Source organism: Passer domesticus, chromosome 1, assembly GCF_036417665.1.
Source record: "Passer domesticus isolate bPasDom1 chromosome 1, bPasDom1.hap1, whole genome shotgun sequence".
In the NCBI taxonomy this organism is placed as follows: domain Eukaryota; kingdom Metazoa; phylum Chordata; class Aves; order Passeriformes; family Passeridae; genus Passer; species Passer domesticus.
Window position 1 is genome coordinate 124,276,401 of NC_087474.1, and position 24,543 is coordinate 124,300,943.

The window sequence follows — 24,543 nt, forward strand, 5'->3', positions numbered from 1 at the left end:
ACCATGTTCTCAATTTTATTACCCTTACAACTATTAGAGAATTTGAGGATTCAGCAATATTTTCTTTTCTTCTAGCTTTCACTGTTGTTCATTCTATGGATGTTGTTTATGAATGAAGAACTGGTATAAAAGGAGGCTGATAAAGCCTCATCTAAAATCATTATCAGCAACTACTCCCTGGGTTTGGGAGTACAATAAATGAATAGAGTATTCTGCACTTGAATGCTGTTCATTTTATATAACAAATAAGCTTTCACCAAAGTGCCAAAACTTCTCCCCTGAATATTAGTCAGTCTTAAGATGTAACAAAATTTAAAATAACTTATTCAACAGACACATTACTTGTTCTGATTTGTTTAAATCAAGTTTGCATGAAATGTAAAATGTGACTTCTGTTGAGCTATACTTATCCTCCGCTGCGTGAGATTTTAAAGGTTGTTTTAGGATTAAAAATTATTTCAAGGTCCCTGGACTAAATTCTGATCTCACATTTCACCAATGTCAAGCATTACCTGGCAAAGAATGGAGTGTCTCTGGGTTATATCAGTATAAGTAGGTGTGCAAATTTGGGGCCCAAGTTACTATAACAATAATTTCTTTTTACTCTGCAAATGTTTATAGACAGTTTATAAAGTTTTTGGCGCATATTTTCTATGTTTATTCCAAGGTAAAATATAATTATTTCACTGAAAAAGCACAGATTTTGAGGCAAATACAAAAGTTAACTTCTCTACTCAAATATTTGCATTCAGAAGTTTCTTCATTTTAACAGGACAGCAAGCTTCTATCAACAAAAACAAAAAAATATTTTGCCAGTGCCAAACAGTGAGTGACTGCACAGCCCCCACTGAAATGCTACAGCAGTTAGTTGCATAGGCAAAGACTATTGGGCTCCTCTGAAATCTTTAGGCTTACAACTACTAGTTTTTATTGACAATTCTACTTCCATCAGTCTTGCTAACAGTGAACTGAATAGATTTTTCCATATTCTTGATTTTTTCCATACTGTTTATTTTGTCATCGGTTTTACCACATAAGAAGAACACAATTACAGCAAAGATTAAAACAAAAATATGTTTTCCTTGATTCATGAAATTTCATCATAAAACAAGTTTTTTACAATTAAATATTTTGGGGACCTTCATGTTAATTTTTTTTTTCTGTGTTCATTAGTAGGAGCAATGAGTGAATTTATTCACTTTGACTCAGTTTACCACAATGTCTGTATTTTACTTCTGGCAAAACCAAATGGTTTTTCTTTCCTTTTTTTTGATGGACTACATGTATTTTCACACAACACCCACTAAAAAAAAATAGCATTTTTCTTATATTTACTCAGATGAGCAAATTTAGTTTATTTAGCATACATCATCAATCAAAAAGGTCTGTAACACATTTCCAAGACTGCCTTGATAAAAAATTCTCTGTAAACCTCAAGTATTACTTCAACAAGCAGTTATTTTTCAATGTGTAAATATAAATCACAATGAGACTGCATCCTGAAACATGGAGAAAGAGGTGGTGAGGCAATGGAACAGGTTGCCCAGAGAAATTGTGGATGTCTCATCCCTGAAAATGTTCAAGCCAGGCTGAATGGAACTTTGAGCAACCTGGTCTACTAAAAGGTGTCCTTGTCCACAACAGGGGGATTGGAATTGGATGGTCTTTAAGGTCCCTTCTGGCTCAAGCCATTTTGTGACTCTATAATTCTCTGATTATATGAAAAAAAAAAAAAAAAGGCAGATTAAATGATTTAAAGACCTAGATCCAGGTGTCTCTGGCTTTGGTATACAGGAGAAACTAGTCACAGTTTTTAACAGATCTCTTCTTAATTTTTGAACAAAAAACTGGAGTGGAATTTAGGCTCCTTGGGGTTGCTCAGGGAATTTTTTTGGGGGGTGGGAGTAATTTTTTTATTCACAAAAGTGAGTTAGGGAGAGAATAGAAAATAAAATGTCTTTGGTGACGGACATTTGTAATCTAAGTAATATTCAGAGAAAAAAAAGACAACAATATGACAGAGTAGAAATCAGATATTTTGTAGGATAATATAAAGGGCAATGACATATAGCTATTATTCTTTACAGCCTTATTTTTAACAGCTCTTTGTGGAAAGGCCTGGAGTTGCATGTCACAGGGAAAAACCTCGTGCTTTAAAGAAAGCTTAAAATTGCAGATCTGAGTGCTTTATAACAGATTGACTCATATAACAAATCCTATAGTATTTCTACCATCATTTAATGATGGGATTAAACATGGTGGCCTGGATGGTCCTTTGTCTCAAGGGGACCATAAACTGTCTTTCAAACTTGGAAGAGGAGTGATCCCTCCCCACAACCTCTGATTTTCACAGACATTTCATAGTCTCTGGTCCTCTGTTAGACACAAGTTAGATAGACCTTTGATCTTATGCTCTATGAGCCTGTGCAGTCTTTGATTATCATTCTATGAAAGTTTAGCTTCAAATAGAGCCTGTTCTCACTGTGTCCTGATTCTTTGCCTATCATTCTTACTTTTCCTTACATTCCCTCATGTGTAGCCAGCATTAGCAAAGAATATCACCTTGCATGGATTTTATCTAATACTGCTTCCTATGGGGGCTAGATGTGAATGGGGAATGGCATTTGATAATCTCTGACTCCATTGTAAATGAAATTTAAATTAAAAGCAGCTGTTTCTTTTAAAGTGAAAGACACATCTGCATTAAATATAATACAACTTCATCTGGCTTGGGCTGCCAACACTTCAGTGAGTGTCAAATAGAAGATTCATATGGTTTTGGTCCTGTCACTGAGTGTCATCCATTTTGCTAAGCCTTTTGATTTCTTTTCAGAAAGGTGGGAAGGAATTAATTTAAGTAGCCTTTAAATAGTTAAATAATGACTTTCCTTTCTCCCCCTTGCAAAGTAGGCAGCTTGATGAATTCGGATAGTCTAGTACTAAGGTTATCAATGTATAAGTAGTGTTTGCCTTTGATGGTGGGGACTCACGAACACTGGATTAACCAAAAACAACAGAAGCAGTTGGGAATCAGGCAGCCCCAAACTCACAGCCACTCCTGAGAAAGACCTTGTCTGGAGGTTGGCATGTGGATGTTGCAGCTGTGAAAGCTCAGCAGATGAGTGGCTACAGGTGTTGGCTTCATTTTCACTCCACATATATTTGTACGAAAATGGGCATTGGTGCCAAGGACGAAGAAAGATTGAGCCAAGCTGTTATAAAAAAAAAAAAATTGCTTGTGACACAATACAATCTGTATGGCTTGTATGACAGATATATGGTGTTCTGGAGAATTCTGTTTATGAATAATAATGGGAGTTCTGGCAGTGTTGGTGGCAGCACTCAATGGAGAGTGAAACAAAGGGCATTTTGTTTCACCGTCATATCTTCTGTAGTCAGGCATTTTGGAATCCTATAATCACAGTGTTTCCCTTCCTAGTTTCAATTGGGTTCTTCCAGTCTTGTACACTTTTTCTCACTGGTTTTAGCAAGATTATCTAGCAGAGTTTTAAATTAAATGTCCTTAAAATTACTCATTCAATTGTGATTGATTAGGTTGCCAAAACTGGCTCCATCTTCTGACGGGTGGGGAGAAGGAAAGAAGAAAGGAATGAAAATAAAAAGGAAAAAAGATGGAGAGGAAAGCTGTCTAGAAGGACTTTTTGTACAAATGTTTTATCTCAAGTGGAAATGAGGATAACCTCCTATCTTTACACTGTACTGATAAACTGGCAAAGCCAAAAATTCAGTATGTTGAAAGTGCAGTCTTTTAGAACAAAAAAAAGTGACTTTTTCCAAATCAAATGTCTCTTATTGTGGAGAATGACTCCAGAATTTTGAAATTTACCTTAAAAACTTTTAGTTTCTGAACAAATTCTTGTGACAAGGAAAACATATATTTTCTTCTTTGCCCTTTTCCCTACCATTTACTTCTCTGCTTGTTTGTATCCTGGTAGAAGGAGAAAAAGAGAGGCATGGTGCAAATATCTGACTTACACAGAAGGAGTAGGTTGGAGGAGATGGTACTCTGGAGAAGGGAGGGACCCCCTTCCCAGCCCACTGACCTCCAACATGATGGTCATGCAGAAGTGCTGGGACCTTGACATCCATCAGATGTTCAGCTGGTGATACCCTTATCCTGGGATCCTGAAAAGTAAAACTGCATTGAAAGACAAAATTTTATCCTCTGTGGTACAAACTATTTCTCATTCTTTTTGGACCACTTCCCTATTTGTTCACTTTACATTTTAAAACCAGATCTTAGAAAATGTCCCAAAATAGCTCATCAAAATCATGTGTCACATGCAGGAGACTGATTCATGGAGAATATTGTCTTCAGAGAATTTGGTGGAAGTTACATTCCTTTGCAGACTTTTTCTTTAAGGAAACAGAAAATAGAAACTGTTAAAAAATAGAGTACCTTTCCAATCCATTTTTCTATTCACAAACACAGATCTTTCCTTAAAAATAAAAGTCCTGGACCACAAAGAAGATAATTCTGCCAAAAATAGTCCCCCATGTGCCTCTAGACATCTATATATGTAATATAGATATTATACATGTTACATGTATATGCAATTTTCTATTTCTTCTCAGACAGGACAATATTTTACTTTCATGTTTAATAGGCCTGTTTAAGTAAAATCAAACAAAATAATTACAGGATTTGTGGGATTTGCCACACTAATGTGAACAATACCTGATTTTGGCTTTGAGAAGGGACAGTGTCTTACACTTCTCAACAAGAAATGAAAATGCGGAGTAATCTACCTAGCAGCATTGATTTTCCTCCTAATATTTATTACCTAGAAATATATTTTGATCTTGAAGAACATATATTAGTGTCACTTGCAGATTTGAAATTATGACAGCTCAGGAGACACTCACTATCAGGAACAAAATCTCTATTTTGTTCTCTATCCCATCCTGGTAAAGTAGAGATCCTTCAAGGGTACTTTTTGATGGAGGGGGTTGTCTGTACACATACAGAATTTTTTGTTATTTGTTTGGAAAGCAAATCAATCTAACTTGTAGGATTTCTCTATAAAGGCCTATACTTTTGACCTCCAGTTTGACCTTTACTTCAGGCCTTTAAATTTTCTTTTATGATTTCTCCTCATTACTAATAACTTGTCAGGTGATCATGTTCCAGATCAGCTTGGTAATCCCTCCTACTTCTCCCACTGCTTGAATAGAAACCCTAATAATTCAGCACATTGTCCTAAAGAAATGCCAAGTTGTCTTTGAATGTATATTCTCAGACTACTTAGACAACAGGATTCATTAACCAACTGGAAAATTTTCCCTGATGAAACTGAGAAGCAGCTTTACAAACTTTGCTTGGTTAATTCTTTTTAACATAAACAAGGTTAATTTCTGCTTAGCTCAATGTAAGGAGCTAGCGGTCTCTCTTCTTTGTGGTTCCATGGCCACTTGTGAAGGAAGCAGGATTACCTCCAGTGTCTGTTGAAGGAACCCTGGCTGCCATCCCCATCCCTGCCCCATTCAAGGTGGTGTGATGGGGTCCCTGCCAGTGAGGCCACTGCCTCAGACAGACTTGTCATGGCACTTGGATGCAGTTGCCTGGCTCCTTGTCCTGGCCAGCCCTCACCAGCCACTAAAAAACCTGTTCCTGCTTGTTTCTCTTCTAGTGGTTTTCCCTGGATAACTTGGACCCAACTAGATTATGATTCTGTCCTGCTTTATTTCTTTATAATGTGTCATACCATTATGTAAATAATGTTAATTGGTACATCAAACCAGATTCCTGCTACTCAGAGTTTGAATAATATATAGGAAATAAGTTCTGAGAAAAGTAAGACAGCCAGGGGTTTTAAATTTTACATAGGTCAAGAAACTTCTCATTGCTCTGGAGTTTTGCCTTTTTTGTTGGTTTTTGGCTTTTTTTAATCCTTTTGTAAAGTCAGTTCTCTGTTGTGCCAGCCATGCTCCAAAAGCAGCAGATTATAAACCAAGACATCTATTACCATGGAGCTCTGTCAGAAACTGTGATCAAGCCAGTGGGGAGCAGAGCAGAGCTGCTGTACAGACCCACAGGACAGTGCTCATGCTTCATGCAGATGTGCCTTGGGCAGGCTGGAGCCCCATCTCATGGGAGACTGGCACACGAGACTGCTCAGCAGTTCCATCTGTCCTACCTGTGTGAAACTGCTGAATCACCAAAGAAACATCAGTGGGATTTGCAGGAATAAATTTTATCTTATAACATAATTGGGACACCATCAGTGGACCCATTTCTGTTTTGATCAATAGCAGAGCTGTCTCACATTGTACTGATGCTTTTTGAGATATTTCTCTGTGTCATCCTCTCAGATGACAGGATATGCTTGCCATTTTTAGATTATATACATAAAGCATGTTAGTTAGCATATGACAGGCAAAAGTAAAATGTTAAGAACTGTGAAAACTTAGGATAAACTTGAATATATATGACCAGTGAAATGTGGAAATTTGCTATGTAAGATAATGGAAGCACTTAGTTCCTTTTTTTTAAGTCTTAAGAAAATAAATTAAGGAGGTGGGGAAAGGGATTAAATCACTAGCCTCTTGACCAGGAAACCATTAAAACTTTTGTAGTTCTTGGTAGGCAGATTACTCCCAGCACTTCGTATTATTAAGCCACACCTTAAACAACCAGCATTAAACCCTGAGGACTTCTATGGTAACTGCTTCTAAGAAAAAGCAAGAAGGCTAATTCTGGTCTAATATTACAGTCTAACAGGCCAGTTGTCCAGTCAAGAATTCACGCCCCTGCATAGCTTGGCTTGTCAATGTCTTTGATTTTGTAGGTTAAAAACAGCCTTATTCTGTTCATTGTGCCTTACACTGAACCTCTCCTGCTGGTATGGATGGCCAGGAACGTCTAGAGAATAGTCTCTTTAATTATTTAGAGATTTTATGGGGCTTTAAATATAACATGTTGCTGCAAATAGTTATTCTTGGCTTGTCAGTGAAAACAAATATCTCTATATGTCTCTCTTGACTCCTTTCAGCATTCCACTCCCACAGTACTGGACAAAAGTGTTTTCTCAGCCAATGCACGCAAGAGTCAAGGCATATCCAGATTTTCATACAGAGAACACAGAAGTAGTCAGCTGTTTGGAAGCAGAAATAGATGTTTTGGTCTAGAAGAGAAATATGCTCTGGAGTAAACTGATGCATAGCACCATTTTCCATGTATATTCTTGGGAAATCAATTGTGTTAACTGTGATATGGCCAAATGTCACATAAAGGGATACATGCTATGAATTCTAACAGCAATTGGATCCAGAATCTCCACTGGCAATGGCGTAGAGCATTAAAACACAGAGCTTTGTTACAAAAGTAAACTGCAGACTTGATAGTGGATTCTTCATTCTGGGATGTACTGACTATATTTATTTCATGTTAGAGATTAATGGAATGTTTAAACAGAGACTTTGCTACCTACATCGTTGTTGGTAGATGCTTTTGTCTTTCTGTCTTAACTTGAGGCATCATGTGTCTTTCAATGGAGGTACTTGACAGTTGACATTTTCTGCTTTTACTTCTACTCCAGCTGCTAATTGCATATTTACAATCCTTCAATCAAGAGGAAAAGAGAAAGAGATTAGAAAAATTTTCAGTCTGTCAAGCAAACCATACACATAATGAAACATCCACTCATTAAATATGGAGAACTTTTATGGCTTTAATAATAAGTGTTATAAAGGGCACAAAGGTATTATTAATTCTGAAGGAATGCAGGGCTGGAAAAACAATAAGTCATTTTGACAGTTGCTATGAAGACTATTACCAAATGTTATGTTTACTTGAATAGGTTCAATTTATAAAACAAGACCCATAAAAAATCTACAGCCTAATCAATTGAGATGCCCTGTTACAAACAACAGCTAGTGGAGTAAGGTTCTGATATATTGATTAAAGATTGAATTGTGATCCTGGATTTTATAAAATTAAGATAATTGGGAATTTGTGCTGCCTCTGTGCATTAAATTAAACACTGTGGCAATCAATTGAATTGCTATAATAAAAATTTAACACTGTAAATGTTTCTTCCCTAAGTTAAGGAAGTTATGTTTTCTGAATGGGAATCTTTCTAAAAGGAATCCATAAATGTGTGTTTATTATGTAAATACAGCAAGATACAGGAGCTTTTGTTCCTGTGCTGTAATCACCGATTAATTCCTCCATATATCTCTCATGAAAATTAAATTTGAGGGACATAATAAATTCTCCTTTGTTTCTGAGTGTGCTGGTTGCAATCCTGAACATAATCAAGCAAGCTGACAGTATGTATGATTATATATGATACCACTCTGCAGGAGACAGTTCCAATATTGTATCTCCACTCCTCCATTCATTATTGGCAAACATGTGCCTGGAACTCACTGCAATGTTACAACTGGCATTTTGAAATACTGTGATTTCTTTTTCTTCTAGCCAGGACTTGTATTCCCCATAGGATTTATGTACTGCATTGTATTATTCAGTATATGTTCATGACTTCCACTACTATTAGGAAAAGCTATGTGTATACATTCAGAGTAGAATATATCCCATAGCGGATTTCAGAAAATATAACACACAGTTACTTTAAAACATGGGGTTAACAAAATAAGAACTGAAAGACAAGGAAGAGAAAAACAAGCAATTTAAAAACCATTCACCCAGTACATTTGATCCTGTACCCACTCTTTCTATAGTAAATCATTAGTTACTTTTACAAATTAAATGCAAGCTGGCAGCAAAGCAAACCTGAGCCTACCCTGCTTAAAAACCTGAAATATATTATTCATTTTAAAGGAGCAATTGCCCTGAAGCCTGAAAACTGATAGACATCTTCAAACCACTCAATAGGTCAGAAAATACTTTTTAGAAGACCTTAACTGAGTGTGGCAATAATAGCACCACAACACACTGTGGCAGAGCTATAAAGGCTAAATGATGCTTGGGCCACTGTAGTGGGGCTTACAAGCTCTGATTGCAGTTGTGCCAAAATACTATCAGCAAGCCACTTTCCCTCTCACAGGCTCTGTCTCCACGAACTTAAAGTGAGGATACTGATAATGTTAACAGCTTAGAGATCTACAGTCAAAGAGCAGAAGGATTTATATCAATACAGTTTATCAGTTCCATCCATTGGATAAGGATGTAACCAGTGGAGCTGAGCCATCTTGCAGAGAAGCACAAGTTTCTAGTAAAGCCAAATATCTCTGTAGATCATAAACCACTCACAATCACCTCTCCTACAGTTTCTGTCTATTCAAAGGCTGTTTCTTCTCTTTTTAAGGGGTAGAATTAAATCTGATTTACTAGAGGCACCTGCTCCCTCACCCTCATTAAGCAGAAGAGAGATCACCTGATCCTCTGCAGAGAGCTGCAAGCTACCTTTGGCTCTGCATGGAGCAGATGTGGTCTGGACACTTCCAAAGGCAAATCTGAGAAACAGTGACTAATGCTTCTGTCAGCTGGGTCAAAGAAACATTTGTCAGGGCCATTTCAGGTCTAGCTAACATCGAGTCAGGGCAGAAGACCATGTGGACATCCTTGGCGCAGGGAGTGCTGGTGTCCTCCAAGACCAGGACGTACCTCTGTACCCAGCCTGTGCTGGCCTGCTCAGGGAAGAAGGCACTGGGCTTGGTCTGGGAGGTCTCTTGAACCAAAATCTCAAATCAGGAAAGCTTTTGGTTTTCCAGATGCTTCCAGTAGATTGATGAATAAAGATGATAAAAATGAAGGAAATAAAAGGCTACAAAATGAAATCTAAGACAAGCCTCTAACTTTGTACCCAGTGCCTGTCAGAAAAGGTCGTCTGTTTTACAAGGCAGGAGATGCAAAACAAGAGCATCTGTAACTATTTGTAAATAGTGTCAAATTTATAGAGTTGATTTGACACGAGGAAAAAATATCCCTGGAAGAGACTTGCAAAACATTCAAAGTAGTTTATTTTGACATTTTAAAAACTTTAAAAAATGTTATTCTGCTTAAAAATTTATCTAAATTTGCATTTAGACCTATTTTGCAAGTAAACGAAGGACATCAAAGTGAAATAAAGCATTTCATTTGGGTTCAAACAAAATGTTTATTTGGAGCCAAAATATTGTCTTCATTTCAACCAGAGAGCTGAAAAAATATGCAGCTATTTTTATAGCCTTTACTGTAACATCATTTTTTAATTTTATGTTTCCCTATTTCTCATATTTTCTATAAAGAACACTCATGAATTTTCCTCTAGTGAAATGTAAAGCATTTGATTTTTTCATAAGGTGCCACCCTCTTGTTAAAATGTTGACTTGAGTGATTGGTTGTCATCGGTATTGTTAGTAATGGTATGACTTAAGGTCTTTCCAATGCAAAAATCTCATTTGCTTTTCACTATTCTCCTTTCTCTTCTGTTTTCTAAAACTTGATAATTCTTTAAATCACAGTCGTTGCCCTTCACTTACATTTTTACTTTTATATTTAAGGTGGAAATGACTGAAAGCTAGCAACAGCAATGAAACTTTTCGCTAGCTCAGTTTGGGGAAAATTTTCAAAATGTCCATTGAATCACTTCAAAATTTAGAAAACTATTAAAATCTGTGGATAGCAACCAAAAAAGACCAAAAGAGAAAAAGCCTGAAATTCGTAAAAACTTTTTAAGCTTTTTTTCCTTCTTTTAGCCCTAGTTGTCTTTTTCTCCTATTTCCTTTTTCTAGCACTTTTCTTTTTCCTTCTCTTTCCTTGTAGGTCTGAATCAGAAAGGTCAATCTGCAATTTAGATTTATTGGAATAGAAGTAAAAAAGAATAAGAGCAACTTTTCACTGTCAGATTTGTACAAAGAAGTCAGCACAAGTGAAAGCCAAGTTCTTTCCCATTTATCTCTTACTCTTCTTTATCTCTACTCACTTTCTCTATTTCAATCCTTTCCATCCCTCTTCCTTGCCTTTCTTTATACTTTTTTCCTCCTCTCTATCCATACTTTTAGTTTTTTTACCAATCCCTCACACATCCCTACCTATTATCCAGGGACCTATTCAACCACAGAAGTCTTGAATGCTAAGCGTGAGAAAGTGAAAGAAACTGTTGCAAGGAGCATGATGATAGATGATTTCAGTAGGATTTTTGGGGTTTTTTTTACTGAAATGCTTTAATATTTCCAGCCAAAAGTGTTCCTATCCTTTCAATATGTTAAAAAATAACCCCTGAAGGGTTGGTGTTGGTAGTATATATTACTATTGTTACGGAAGCCAGCCAGAGGGAGGAAATGACCTTTAAAATGAGAAGAAAATTCACATTCCTTCCTGACTCTTCCCTGCTTTCCGTTTGCTCTGCATTTTCTCATTTTCTTCTTTTTACATCCTTCTCTTCTCTCCTGCCAGTTCCCCCACACTTTTCATTTTCATTTTTTAGTTGTTGATGAATTTAAGGTTTATAAGGCACTGGAAATCCACCTTATTAACCTAATTTGAATGCAGAGCATAAGGCCAAAGGTGAGATAGGCTGTATGTATCTAAACTCCACAAAGCCATGGGAGAAATTTAAACAAGAGAAAGGTTGTGGGGAATGTACCAGCACATTTACCCTCTAGGCTGCAGTTTCACACAGGTGTAGTTCTTAGGCACATCCATCACCACATCCACACACTGATCTCAGCATTTCAGGGTGCTCCTGTGTGACACCACTTTATTTTCAGTCACACTAAAGGATTTTCTTGGTGTTGTAATGGCTCACATGAAGAGGAGGGTGCTGTGGGTTATTCCTGCCTCCTAGAAGCCCTTTTTGTCCCCTTCACTGGAGTCAAAATCAGAGCCACTGCGTGCCTGCTCTTCTAGGACAAAACAGGTCTGGATGTGACTGGAGCAGACAGAAGGGTGCTCTGCTCTGCCTTGTCTGTATGTGAGATAGGGAGGAACACCACCCAAGGGTTTCTGAGGGAGTCTCTCTCTAACTAGATCAGCACATGGAACCACATAACTTCAAATCCCATGTCAAGTTCAGACTTTGGGAAGAACCATATGTGCATGTAAATGTCCTGTGCACTGCAGCAGCAAAAAATGTGGACAGGGGATTTGGTACAACAGTATCTATGTTGCAAACCAAATCAAGAAGTGCCGAAGATTCTCTTATAAATACACTTTTTTGGGAACAGAATCAGCAGAATGGATTCTTTGAAAAAAGATTCAGACATATGCTCACTCCTCTGCTAAGTGCCCTGAGAAACAAAGCTTCAGATGTCAGCAGGAAGTTAATATATAGAGTTGGGAAACCTTAGAGGAAGGTTGTGGAACAAATTCCTTAAGGAATTTGACCTTATATGAGCCTGTATAATGTTACAGGAGACAAATGAAAAAAAAAAATCAAGGTAAAAACATCCAAATAACTAATATCTGTCCAAAAGAAAATAGAAAAATCAAAATTCTAGATTTATTTAATGTTTTTATTCAAAATAGGTTTCAAGAAAGGAAATCTTTGCTTTATCCCTAGATCTTCTCACATAAACACAACAAAATAAGACTGAGAGGGGATTATTTGCCTTTCTTTTAGATTTCATTTTTGAATGATCCAGTGAAGTAGCTGATTGTCCTTGTCATTCACAGTTTCTGGTCCAAAACTGTTTTAACCATTGTAAAAAGTGCTGCATGGTTATATTGCAGTGACCATGGCCAAGAAACTAAGAAAAAAACACATATCATTTGAAATGTGTGTTTTCTGGGCTTCATTATTAGTTTTAAGTGTTGGTACTACCCTGCCCATGTGAATTTGGGGACTTCACTTTTCATAGCTATTGCTCAAACTGATCTACTGAATTGACAAAATCCTATCCTCACAATCTTACTTGAAACCACCCTTCTTAAAATTGAAGCCTGAATTTTTGGGATGTGATTCTTTTATGGGCCCAGTTTTGTACTTCATGCAGGCTAACACAACACAGAAATGGGCTCAGCCCAGATTTAGTCTGGAGTGACCACAGATATCTGAAGAATATTGCCTTCCTTGAAGTTTTATATAGTTAGATGCAGATGCTCTCCATCTCCTCTGAACCCCTTACAATCATATCAGAGTCAGATTTGGATTTTGTTTGTTTGTTTTCAAAAATTTACCAAGTCAGACTGTTCTTTTCCTTGAAATGTATTTGTCCTGTACATGAAAGAAAAAGGAGAGAGGAGGAGTTGGCTGGCATATTCTGAACTACTATATATTGCAGAACAGGCTTCCAGTTGTCAGCGTCTGCACCCTGTAGAAGTATGGTTTCAATTTTACTTTTGAAATCTGAGTCGAGCAATGTTGCCAACACATATTTTTCCCTGTCAAAACATTTCACTTATTCCTGAGTCTGTAGACAGCTTTTAGGTTACATCTTTTCCCCAATCTTATTGAAACAGGATCTTCATTTCTTTTGAAATCATTTTTCATTAGTGTAGGAGCAAAAAGTAGATACTAGAGCTGATAAGTGGCAGCACCTGGTTTAAAGATGTTCCATCAGCTCTTAGTTTCTGTGTGATCACTTCTGATAATTGGAGGATGAAAACCAAAGCAGCAGTCACACTCAAATAATGATAGGTGAAGACATTATCTTTCTTCTTTCTCTATGCCCTTAGTGCTGCCTGTGCTCCCTCTTGTTCTGTGGAGCCAATAAAAAATGCAAAATGCAGACTTAAGGTTTCACATGTTGCTTCAGCAAAAGACTTTTTAACTAATTTGGTCAATGAGGACTGACTCACTGTCCAGTTAGGCTCAAATGGGCTGAAAAAGCATATAATTTTGGGGTTTTATAAACAACTTATAAACTTATTCACATTTGTAGTTGTCTTAATTATTTTCAAGCATATGCACACATTTCAGTCTAGAGGGTTTGTGCAAACAATTTTTTCAGCTCTCTGCTGTTCACTAGCTATTGTTCATGGCACGTAGCAAAGTCATATGGACTACATTGTGTGATTCCTGCTTCCTACCTGGGTGCCTGGCAATACAGTGAATAATAACTAAACAGTAATGTCATTCCACCCCTCCTTCCCCCCTGAACCCCCCCCCCCCAAAAAAAATTTCCCAATTCATATTATAATTTTTTTGTATTCAAACCAGTATATGCTCTGGGAACAACATGTCTGAGAATTTATAAACTCTAGAGGCAAATAACAACTCCCTTAACAACTATGAAACAGGATTCCTTACATTAAAGCACAAAGATATTCAGAATCAATCACTGTTTGTATTGTTTTCCAGCTGTATTTATTGTTTCATTCATGTTTCTGGATTAAAACCATCCCTATTTCCAACATGAAACTCCCCAACAATCTGAGTTTAATCACTTGCCTGACATCAGACTGCAAAGAAAGAGCAGATCTAAGCAGTATAGAGGGAAGATGACACAGTCTTGAAAGCTTCAGCTTTTATTTCTATCCCAGATTCCTAACAAGATGAGGATCAACAGTTGTACTGTTTGCAAGTCTGTGCATCAGCAACAGATTAGCCAATAGAAAGGCAAGCCAATAGAAAATATGGGTAGCAAGAGAGCCCCAGAGCTCATGTAAACCATTCTCCTCTTCCAAGGCATGATCAGCTCTTCCTTAATTCCTATTCAGCTGAGTCTAGCTCTGTCTTAAAGACTTTCTGTAATAGCAATTTTTCCAAGCAATCTATTGCAGTGCTACATTTTTCTAGTATTGAATATATTCCACATTACCTTTGATGAACCTTCCTTGCTGCAATTTCAGTCCACTGCTTTCTGTCCCGCCAAATTAAGAACTTATATAAATTTTTTTCTGTTCTTCCTTTTTATTTACCCTTTTGATATTGGACATCATGTCCACCCTTAGAGCCTCCTTTTTTATTCAGATAGCATCACCTGCTCAGTCTTTCCTTGGAGGCTATGTTATAAAGATTGATCCTTCATTGTCCTCTTTGGATTTTCTTCAAATATTCCATAATCATCTTAAGGTGGAGAAAATATTTCAGACTGTCTTACAGGAAATATTTATATCTATTCAATCTAAAATGTTTGGTTTTCTTCGTAACAAAGTACTATTTAGGCATTGTGATCAATTATAACCTATAGCTCTTCTTTTGCTACCTAGTTAGCTGTTCTTCAGCTTGCCTTTGGGTAGCTGATTACTCTTTACTAAATGTAGCATTTTGCACCTGTCCCTGCTGAATTTTGAGTGAGCTCACCATACTAACTTTTGAACCTGTTGCTCAGTCTCAGCTGAACAGATTTCAGTTGGCAGAGCTCAACTGACACTCAGTAATTTCTGACTCAGTTTGTGAAAACAATCAGCTAGAGGGGGAGACAATCCCCATGGAGAGGAAGGTTATGATGTGAACTTGATGCTACTTGGATGCCAGCAACCCAGTACAACATGACTCTGAGGGAAATGCAGCTTCATAGAAATATTTGTTTTAAAATTGAAGAGCTGTAAGGTTACTCGTGTGCTTGCAGTCTTATGTCAGATAACTACTCTGGGGTGTTCTTCCTGTCATACATCCATCAGCTGCTAGAGAACTTACTACAAGGCTTCATGATCCTGGGGTTATGCTGACTGTAATGCTTGGGTCATTCCTTGGGCAATACAGGCTCCTGGAATTTAACTGAGAGATCCAGTAGAGGAGACACCTAGTTGGAGAAAATTATTTTCTAAAATGGCTGATATCATTAAAGGGGGGTTTTGAGAGCATAGTCTCACAGGCTTCATCTTTATTAATGTTAGCAAAGAGTTAAATCCTCAATTGCATTCATTTTGTGAACAAACCTTTCATGTTGTTGTAGCATCATGAAAGCTCATTAAGTTTTGAACTTTTAAATTAATAAAAAACAGAATATCATTTTGCTGAAACCACCACAGAAAGAATTTTTACTCCACAGTATTTTGGTCTATGAGACAAAAATTGGTACCTACAGCTATGAGAAAAGAAATAGGCAATTTCTTTAAGTATAGCATTCCTATAATGTTGACAAAATGAAACTGCACATATTAAAAACAGAGTAAAGACAGCAAGAGGAACGGAAGAAATATAAAGTGAATTGGAAAAATAAAGATCTCTTTGTACATGACCACTATTCCCATTAGTTATTAAATCTCAGCAGAACTGCACACAAAGACAGTAATTCAAAAGTTATAGTCAAATACCATGATATTCTGTGGTTACAGTTGCCTGAAGAATATATAATCAATATGATTTTCTTTTCATTATTTCTACTGTGTTTAAGAAAAGTCATATAAAAGAATATTACTGAGAAGAAGACTGTGAAAATATTTTCCCCCAGTTAAAAAGATATTGCATTTTATTTTGGGGAATGTTTGGGCTTTTTACTGAAAAAAAAAAAAAATAAACACTGAAAACAGAAGATATGATATTGACGGGTTTCTTGTTAGGGGATCCTAAAGTGCTGATGAAAAGAGAGATATCTGTGAGGAATTACAGACCATTCAAAACTATTTTGTCCTGGAATAAAGGTTGATGATGAATTTCTGGCTATTTCTTAGTCTTGATTGCCTAAGTAGAAACACAGAAGCCAATTGCAGTGAAAGAAAACTGAAAGAAAAATTGACTGACATATGATAGGATGTTGAAATGTATGATTTGGGGATTTTAGATCTCTTTCTTCTATTTGAAATAAGATGTTTAATCCCATGAGAATGTATAGAAAACAGAAGTGAGGTGGCTGAGAATTTTCTACTCCACATTTCATTGACAGAAAAATGCATTTTTGATCAAACAGGGTTTTTTAAAGAGTTTACCTTTGTATAAAATGCAACTTCATTTGTCTGAACCAAAAATTCATAACTTTTATAGCTCAAAAATAAAGCATCTTTTTTTTTTTTTTTGTTAATGAAGAATTAAAAGAGTAAGCCAAGCTTCTTTAGTTGCCATCCTGTTTTTATCTGTGGTAGTCATCTGAGGTGAGTTGTTTTAGAGTGTTAGCTCTTATAAACATATCCTAGATGATTTTATAATAAACAACAATGGCACAGTAGGACATAAGAGTACAAACAATAAAACAGAAAAAAGGGGGGAAAAACAGGAAAAGAATACTTTTAAAATTAAAAATTAAAAAAACCAAAGCAATTGAATTTTAAAATAAACTTGCTGCCTTAAGTGATAAAAATATGAAAAAAAAAAGTTTTGAAAATGCCAGCAATACCATGACTAAATATAAATGACAAAATATTGCTTCACTGGTTTGTTCTAGTTGTGTCAAAATTCTTTTTTGCATTCACTTTTCTATTCTTTTCAGTGTCCATAATAAATATCCTCATAATAATGCAGCTGCTGACAGACACAATTCTATATTTGGCCAGTAGACAATCATGCAAACCCCAATTCTAGGATTACAGAGGTAAAATTAGTCTTTAGAAGACAATTTTTCTTACCTTTAAATCCAAAGATGGTCACCCAGCTTAGCTGGTTAGACTGTGTTAATGATGTCACAGTTGTAGGTTTGGTCCCTGTATGGACCATTCATTCAGGAGCTGGACTTAATGATCCTTGTGGGTCCCTTCCAGCACTTTATATTCTGTGTCATTCTTTGTATCTCACCTCTTTATGTTCACATTATCCTGCCTTTTTTAATTCTGTGAATGTCAGATGAATGAATGGATAATAAATAACGCAGTGTAATATGTGTGTAGAGGTTCTGATTACACAGCATGGTTGGGAAGGTCCAAGTGTTTTCCTGAGAGTGTTTCTCTGCTACCTTTGGCTTGCAAAAGGGTTCTGGATTGGGCATGCCAGAGGAGACACGTGCCCAGCAACACCACATTTACTCTTGATGCTTATAAAAAGCCACTTTAACATGTCCCAGGGTACAGCTTCTCTGGGCTGTCTACCTATGTGCTTGTACTTGGAGTGTCTTGTCCATGAGCAGTGCATAAACATCCCAACAGGCATAATAAATGAAAAGCCTATATCGCCACAGCAGGTAAAATTCTGCACTAGAGGTGAGTCATTGGCACATAAGCACCACCAAACACCATTTGTTGGGGACAGTTGGGGCTATATACAACAAAATCCTGCCTTGATGCTGCCGTTTCTCTTACTTGTATTACCAGGTGCTCATCATAACTGCATCCTTCCTCCTGCTGGAATCCTGGATGCTGAGAATTTTAAACTTTCTGTGCTTAAAGGCACAGACCCATAAGAGAACACTGCATTTGACTTGAGGCTGTGAAGAAGGCTTCCAGAATTGAGTGATAGTGCTGGGATTATGGGTGTGTATTTGGTTAGAAGTGTGTAATATCACAGGGTGGAAAACCTGTAGTTTGGGATTTTAGAATATAGAAATAAATATGAAGAGAGATGGAGGCTTTAGAGTGGAGGCAGGTTGTTCTTCTTTGCCTTCTTCTTCCTTCTTCTTCATGGGTTTGGGTGATGTTTTGTAATTGGACATAAAGTCTGCATTGCGGGTTTCCAGGGATCAGTTATTGGGTTAAAAGGGAAAATAATCTAGGTGTCCTTTCTTAATTGGATAGTTGAGTCTTAAAAGACCTTGTGACAAGAGATAGTTAGCCATTTTGCGCCTTGCTAATGAAAAGCTGCCAAACTCATGGTTGTGAGACTGTTTTACTGATAAGAAATAATAAACCCCTGAGTCCAAACATGAACTGTCTTCTCAAGTGCCTTCAATCCAGATCCAGAGAAACTGACACTTCCTTATAATGGGAATGTTTTAGATGTAGTGAGGAATGGTCACCTTTCAAACTGAGAGCAATCCCAAGGTTTCTGTGTCCACCTCTCACCTAATTTTGGAAGAAGTAAGTTCATCACCAAGTTGAGCGGCTCTTCTGCTTGAGATGGTATTTGTGTGCACATACTATGTATTTTCAAGCATTATCTCTCTTCACCTTAAACATCATAAACATGTAAGTATAAAGTAATATGATTTGTTTCTCTAGAGACAAAAAAAAAAGTACTTTAAGGAAATTTAAGGATTTATAATAAATGTTTATGCCAAATAGCCTTTCAAGTTCTAAATACTTTCCAACCATTGCAGGGTTCTTGGTAAACAAGATGTTTCTAACTAGGCCTCTGAGGCAGCATCCAAACCATAATCCCTTTTTCTTCCATCTAGGACCAAACAGAAGTTGAGACAATATCCACTCTGTCCTCCTCTTCCAAACACAATCAGCTCTTTCTAATTCTTTTATCTTTATCCTAAAAAGCCTCTCATGATGAATGCTCACTAATTGTAATTAATTCCAATGCATCATTACCTTTAGCAATGCCTAATTTGAATAGGTTTTGATGCAATGACCTATTTAACATGGTATTATGATTTAACCCCAACTAGAAAAGCATATTGGTTTTTCCATGAGTAGATTTTTGTCTTGTCTCCTCTTTTTCTTTCTTTTCTTTCTTTTGCTTTCTTTTGCTTTCTTTTTTTTTTTCCTGTTATTATTCCATCTTTTTAATTTTTTTAATTGTTGAGTGGTTTGTACTGGTTGTTTTTTGGGGGTTTTTTTGATGTTCAGTACTTGAAGATCACACTGTGACTAACTTTGACTCTACCATGTATGTATATAGCCCATTGGTGTGCTGTAGATTTAAGAAGAGCTGAACAAATCCCAACATAGTCAGAACATTTTGTCTTGCCCTTGGGCTGGAGATAGACCAGGACAATGACTTTTACCGAAGACCAGAAATATAAAATGTATCACGTCTTTTGAACTGACATGTATAATTTACAAAAATAGAAACCACATGTTTCTAAAAATTTAAACACAGAGGTGGCTGCACTGGCATTATACTCACATCTGGAAGTAGCCATCTCTCACAGAGAAAGCTTTGTAAATCTTTTCGGGGGGCATCATCCTAAAATTCATTTTGCATGGGCTAAAATACAATAAGATACACTGAAAAGCATACAGCTAATGTAGAAACATAATATAAAGAATAGACAGGGGCAAGAACAAAAGGACAGACATCAAATGGGAGAAGAGGGAAAGAAACTTGTATCATTTCAGAAAAAATTGTGAGTGCAACTTTTGTTTTTCCTTCTCTCCATGAACGCATTTGACAGAATGGTATGATTGTTATCTAGCTTGTCTTTGTTCAGTTTGCAAATGTATGCTGAGTGACCAAATTAAATAATAACTTCTTATTCAAAAGAGAAGCTTCCTGTGTGTACTCAAAACCACATCATCTTTGTTGGCTGAAATAAGTTTTTGCTACATTTTGGCATAAAAGAACAGTGGGACACTGAGCAGGACTATCTCTGCCTCGTGCATGATCTGCAGGATTGCAAACTGCACCCAAACTTCACCCCCTTTATTGCTGGTGGCAGAGAAGGTAGAAGCACTGTGACTTGACTTTTATCAAGTGGATCTGTATAAATTTAGAGAGAAGTACTGCTTTTAGGCATCCAGTATGGAGGAGTGATTCATTCCTGAGGCCACCAGAATGAGAAATTCTTCAGCTTCCAGGCTGAACTGGAGGTAGGATTTCCTGATCTTCATCAGAGGACTCTCTGGACCTCTGATTTTGGGAACAGGGTTTAGGTATGTGGGCACAAGGGGGAAAGAGCATGTTATATATTTCTCTTTGAGTCTTGGTTGCTTTCCTGAAGAGATGCCTGGTGTGGAGGTCTCAGCAGGAAGCAAATGCCATATGGGTTTGAGCTCTGCAAAAGAGAAATGGGTATATCAAATTCTGCAATATGGAATAGAACCATATTTTTATAAGGAGTGTTGACAACATTGAAAAGCTAAGCAGCAGGCTAGAAAAAAGATTACCCATGCCCTTAACTGTCCCTCAGAAATGTGTCCCTCTCTTTAAACAATTGGGAAGCTCCACTGCTGTGTAAATTTCCGTCCTAGTGCAAGAATTCAAGGGAAGCAAGTTCCAGTAGTGTCACACAGCTCTTCAAAGAGTTGAAGGTAGGTAGCTCTTCTAAGTAGAAAAAGGGCTTTAGCTTTTCTGCCTTCTCAGCTGTTGGAGACAGATTCCTGCCAAAAGAGCCAGCAGTTGGGAAATGGCAAAAAAAAAAAAATGTTATGTGCTCCTTTCAAACAGGTGCACTATGCCTGCAGCAAAAAGAAAGACACATGAGAACATGCATTTGCACAGGGAGGCATTAGAATAAAAAAGGCTTGAGCTGCAGAGACTGAAATATCTTTACAAGGTGGCAGGCAGCCAGAAAGCTGAAGAGTGGGGGGATGACTGCTTTTTCTTATTTTTCACATTTTTGATTGAAGACACTTGATTCTGATTTCAGCTACGTGGTTACATATTGATGCTTAAAATGTGAAATCAGCTGTTATTCAGAAGCTGATTTAACAAGCTAGGCAGGAATATCTGCCAGCGTAGCTAAGTTCAGAAATCAGGCACAGGTTTTCTGCCAAAAGAATTGGGAACCAAGAAACCATAACAAAACACAGCCACATCAGCCAATATGTGTTGCTACAGATCAGACCTGTATTAAAAATATTTTCTCAGTATAACATGAATATTTAGGTGTTTCTTAAAAGATTTTATTGAGTTTAAGGTAACACAGTTTGCATTTTACTATACAAAATGTTGCAATGTCTTTCAATGTATGCCTCTATTCCTAGCCTTATGTGCAACTGAGTTCTTTATGCCGGCAGAATTCTAAAGTAACATAAAGATATACCAAATATCTGTCAAAGGATTTAGCCTTTGTTATAACAGCAATGAGTTTGCAGGATGTACACGTAACCATCTGTACCTTTCCCTGAAGTGCTTATCTGTGTGATCCTTCAAAAAATTAAACCTATTCTTTGAGTCACACAGATACATATTTTTCACTCATATGTAATTGGTGTTTAGAAAATAAAAGCTGTTATTCTCAGTTCCCGTCTCTCAAACAATTTAACATTTTCTAAGAAAATATATACTTTATAAGTGAATCCAAGATCCCTCTAACTAAATATGTTCCATTTTCCTCACATCTTGAGAATTTTATTCTGCTTCTTCATTGACAAGCATAATGGAAAAAGTGGCACAGCAAGAGCTCTGCTTATTATTTGCTTTGATAGGCATAACTGGAAGGAAGATGTTCTAAGCTCCAAGTATCTCAGGTAGCCATTTTAAAATATAATATTTACAGTGGCTCTCTGAGCTAGAGAAAAGCCTTACAATTCAAAACTACTGTCTGATAACATCCTGTCCACTCTTTCCAGTTTATTTTGCTGGGGTTTTATACGGTGATACAAAACAAATGTCACACAGTTGCAATTTTTAGGCTCAAAATTTTATGTCTGTTCTCATTGCCTATAGTATCAAATTCTTCAAATTTTCTGACAATGCATATGAAGGTTTCTAACACAGAATCAAATCTTTTTGTCATCTTTTTGTCATAATCTCATTGCTGTAATATCATCACCTTTGGCAATCATGTCTGACAGTTCATGAAAATGCAGATTGCCATCAAACCTACAAGGAAGGAGCTTTCAGATGCCAATGCATCCTTAGGGCAACGAGTCAAACTACAAAGTTTATTGCTCTTCAAGTGGTCACATCCCTTTGGCATTTTTTTCCCAGTCTTTCTCCTCCCTGAATCTTACACCAAAGAAAATAAAGAAATCATACAGCCAAAAGAACATTACTATACAGATATTTTTAGAAACTGATTCTGGATTTAGATGAGCCCCAGGAGGATAACAAATTACACTATCAATTTCCATATCTTTCCTCTCAAATGACGTATTTTGTTCAGATTTAAATTCTGTTCCTATTTGGGTTTTTTTATTCTGACTGTTATTTTTGAGGAATTAAAAATTAAGAAATATTAAATAAGTTTAAATTATTTTTTTAATAGATAGTGCTGAAAAACCCCAAACAAAATAAATAAAACAAAACTAAAGTGGGCAGTGTCAAGATTTGAAAAAATAATAGGGATATTTAATTTCAGTTGCAGTATAGACGAATCATCTGTGCATATTATTACAATTGTTAGGTACTGTTAGGAAATAGCATGGTCTGCAGAGCTTATCTGAACACTAAGAAAAATAGTTGTCTGACAAGGTCTATCCTGACCAGACATGAATTACGCCAAAGAAGATAAGAATATGAAATCTATAATGTACACAGGAACTACAGCATAAAAGTCCATCTTAACCCACATGAATTTCCTAATAGCTTTTTGTCTGAGGCTGAAATAAATCAACCAGAATTAAGAAAGATTCAGTTCTATTTGTATTTTTCTATATCCACATGGGAAATATCTTCTACTCCACTGAAAAGTCAGTCTTTAAAAAAAGGAACAGCAATCGATTTTTGTGTCTTGAAGACACATATATTCTGGTGACTGATTATCACAATGTGTAAACACCAAAAAGCATAAAATCCATTAGGACATCAGCATAAGAAGCATTTCTGAGACAGAATACATAAAGTCACTGAGGATCAGAGGTAGATGCTACTGGCAGGTATCTGGTAAAGAACAAGATAATCCTGTCATCTGACATCCAATTGACTACATTCTGCTGTATTAATTAAGTCTTCATTGTTAAGGGTTATTCTTCGAGCGTACATTGTTTTCAGAGCAGCTCTTGCAGTGTTTGTCAAATGCAATAGTGACTCTATGACTGACTCAAGTCTGTTGTCCACTGGCACCTTGGAGTTTCCTAGGAGCAAAGTTAAATAAGGTTAAGCTGCACAACAGGGCATGGAATAAGAAAATGGGATGAGAAGAAAATTTGATACCAGAGGCACCAGAGACAGATGAAAACTTAGAAACACGTTAATAATGAATTTATTATTAAGACCAAAAATTTGCAGGCTTTCTTTTCTGATATCACAGTTTTACACTGTAAAGTAATGAGAGTTTCAGAAGAAAAACAAATAAGCAAATACTACAGAATTTCTTTTGATATAAAAAACCAAAACAAAACAAAGCAAAACCAACCAATTATTATTAACCATCATATTGTTCTGTATAAACATGCTATTTGTTCATGATCAGATGACAACATGGACTCCAAGGTCACTAACAAAAAATTAGTAATGTGCTGAATTCTGAGTTGCAGACCTTATGCCTCAAAACCAAACTTAAACTTGCAAAATGTACTGCTGTATCACAAAAAGGTACACAGCAGACTAGGAACAGACCCTCACACAATCAGGACCCAGATCTCAGAGCCTCAGGAAGATCAGAGCTGATCCCATCTGCTTCATCATTCCTCAAATTGTTCAAGTCCTATCCTAATGCACACAACAAGCTTTTTCATTCCTCTTAATTCTTTTATTCTTATGAAGTTCATTCCAATCACTTATATTTGTTGTTGCAACCATAGCGATAATAGATAGTTACTGGAGACAGTACACTCAAAGTATTTTCAACAACTCTTTTTAAAATTTGACTACATTAGTGTCTCTCTGTGGCAATGTTGCAATAAAGGTACAACGTTGATATAATTCTTACATCAGTTTTCAGTTATGACATGAACAATTGTTCTGTTCAAGATCATTCCAGAAGCTACGAAGAGAAATCATTCTTTCATCTCGGCATTTTCCTGATAAAATACAACATTTCTGTATTTTCTTCAGAACTTCACATGTGCTTAAACTGTTCTGGGAAGACATCTACAGACTTTAACACACT

The 24,543-nt window shown here is 36.6% G+C and overlaps 1 long non-coding RNA gene across 1 annotated transcript; it reads right to left on the reverse strand.

Moving 5' to 3' along the window:
* Window positions 1-1,158: 1,158 nt before the first annotated feature.
* Window positions 1,159-20,598, reverse strand: LOC135279727 (uncharacterized). Its single transcript, XR_010346925.1, has 4 exons — window positions 15,492-20,598; window positions 7,452-7,582; window positions 4,065-4,146; window positions 1,159-3,212 (listed from the first exon to the last, which is right to left on the reverse strand). It is a non-coding gene; the product is annotated as an uncharacterized LOC135279727 (long non-coding RNA).
* Window positions 20,599-24,543: the final 3,945 nt, after the last annotated feature.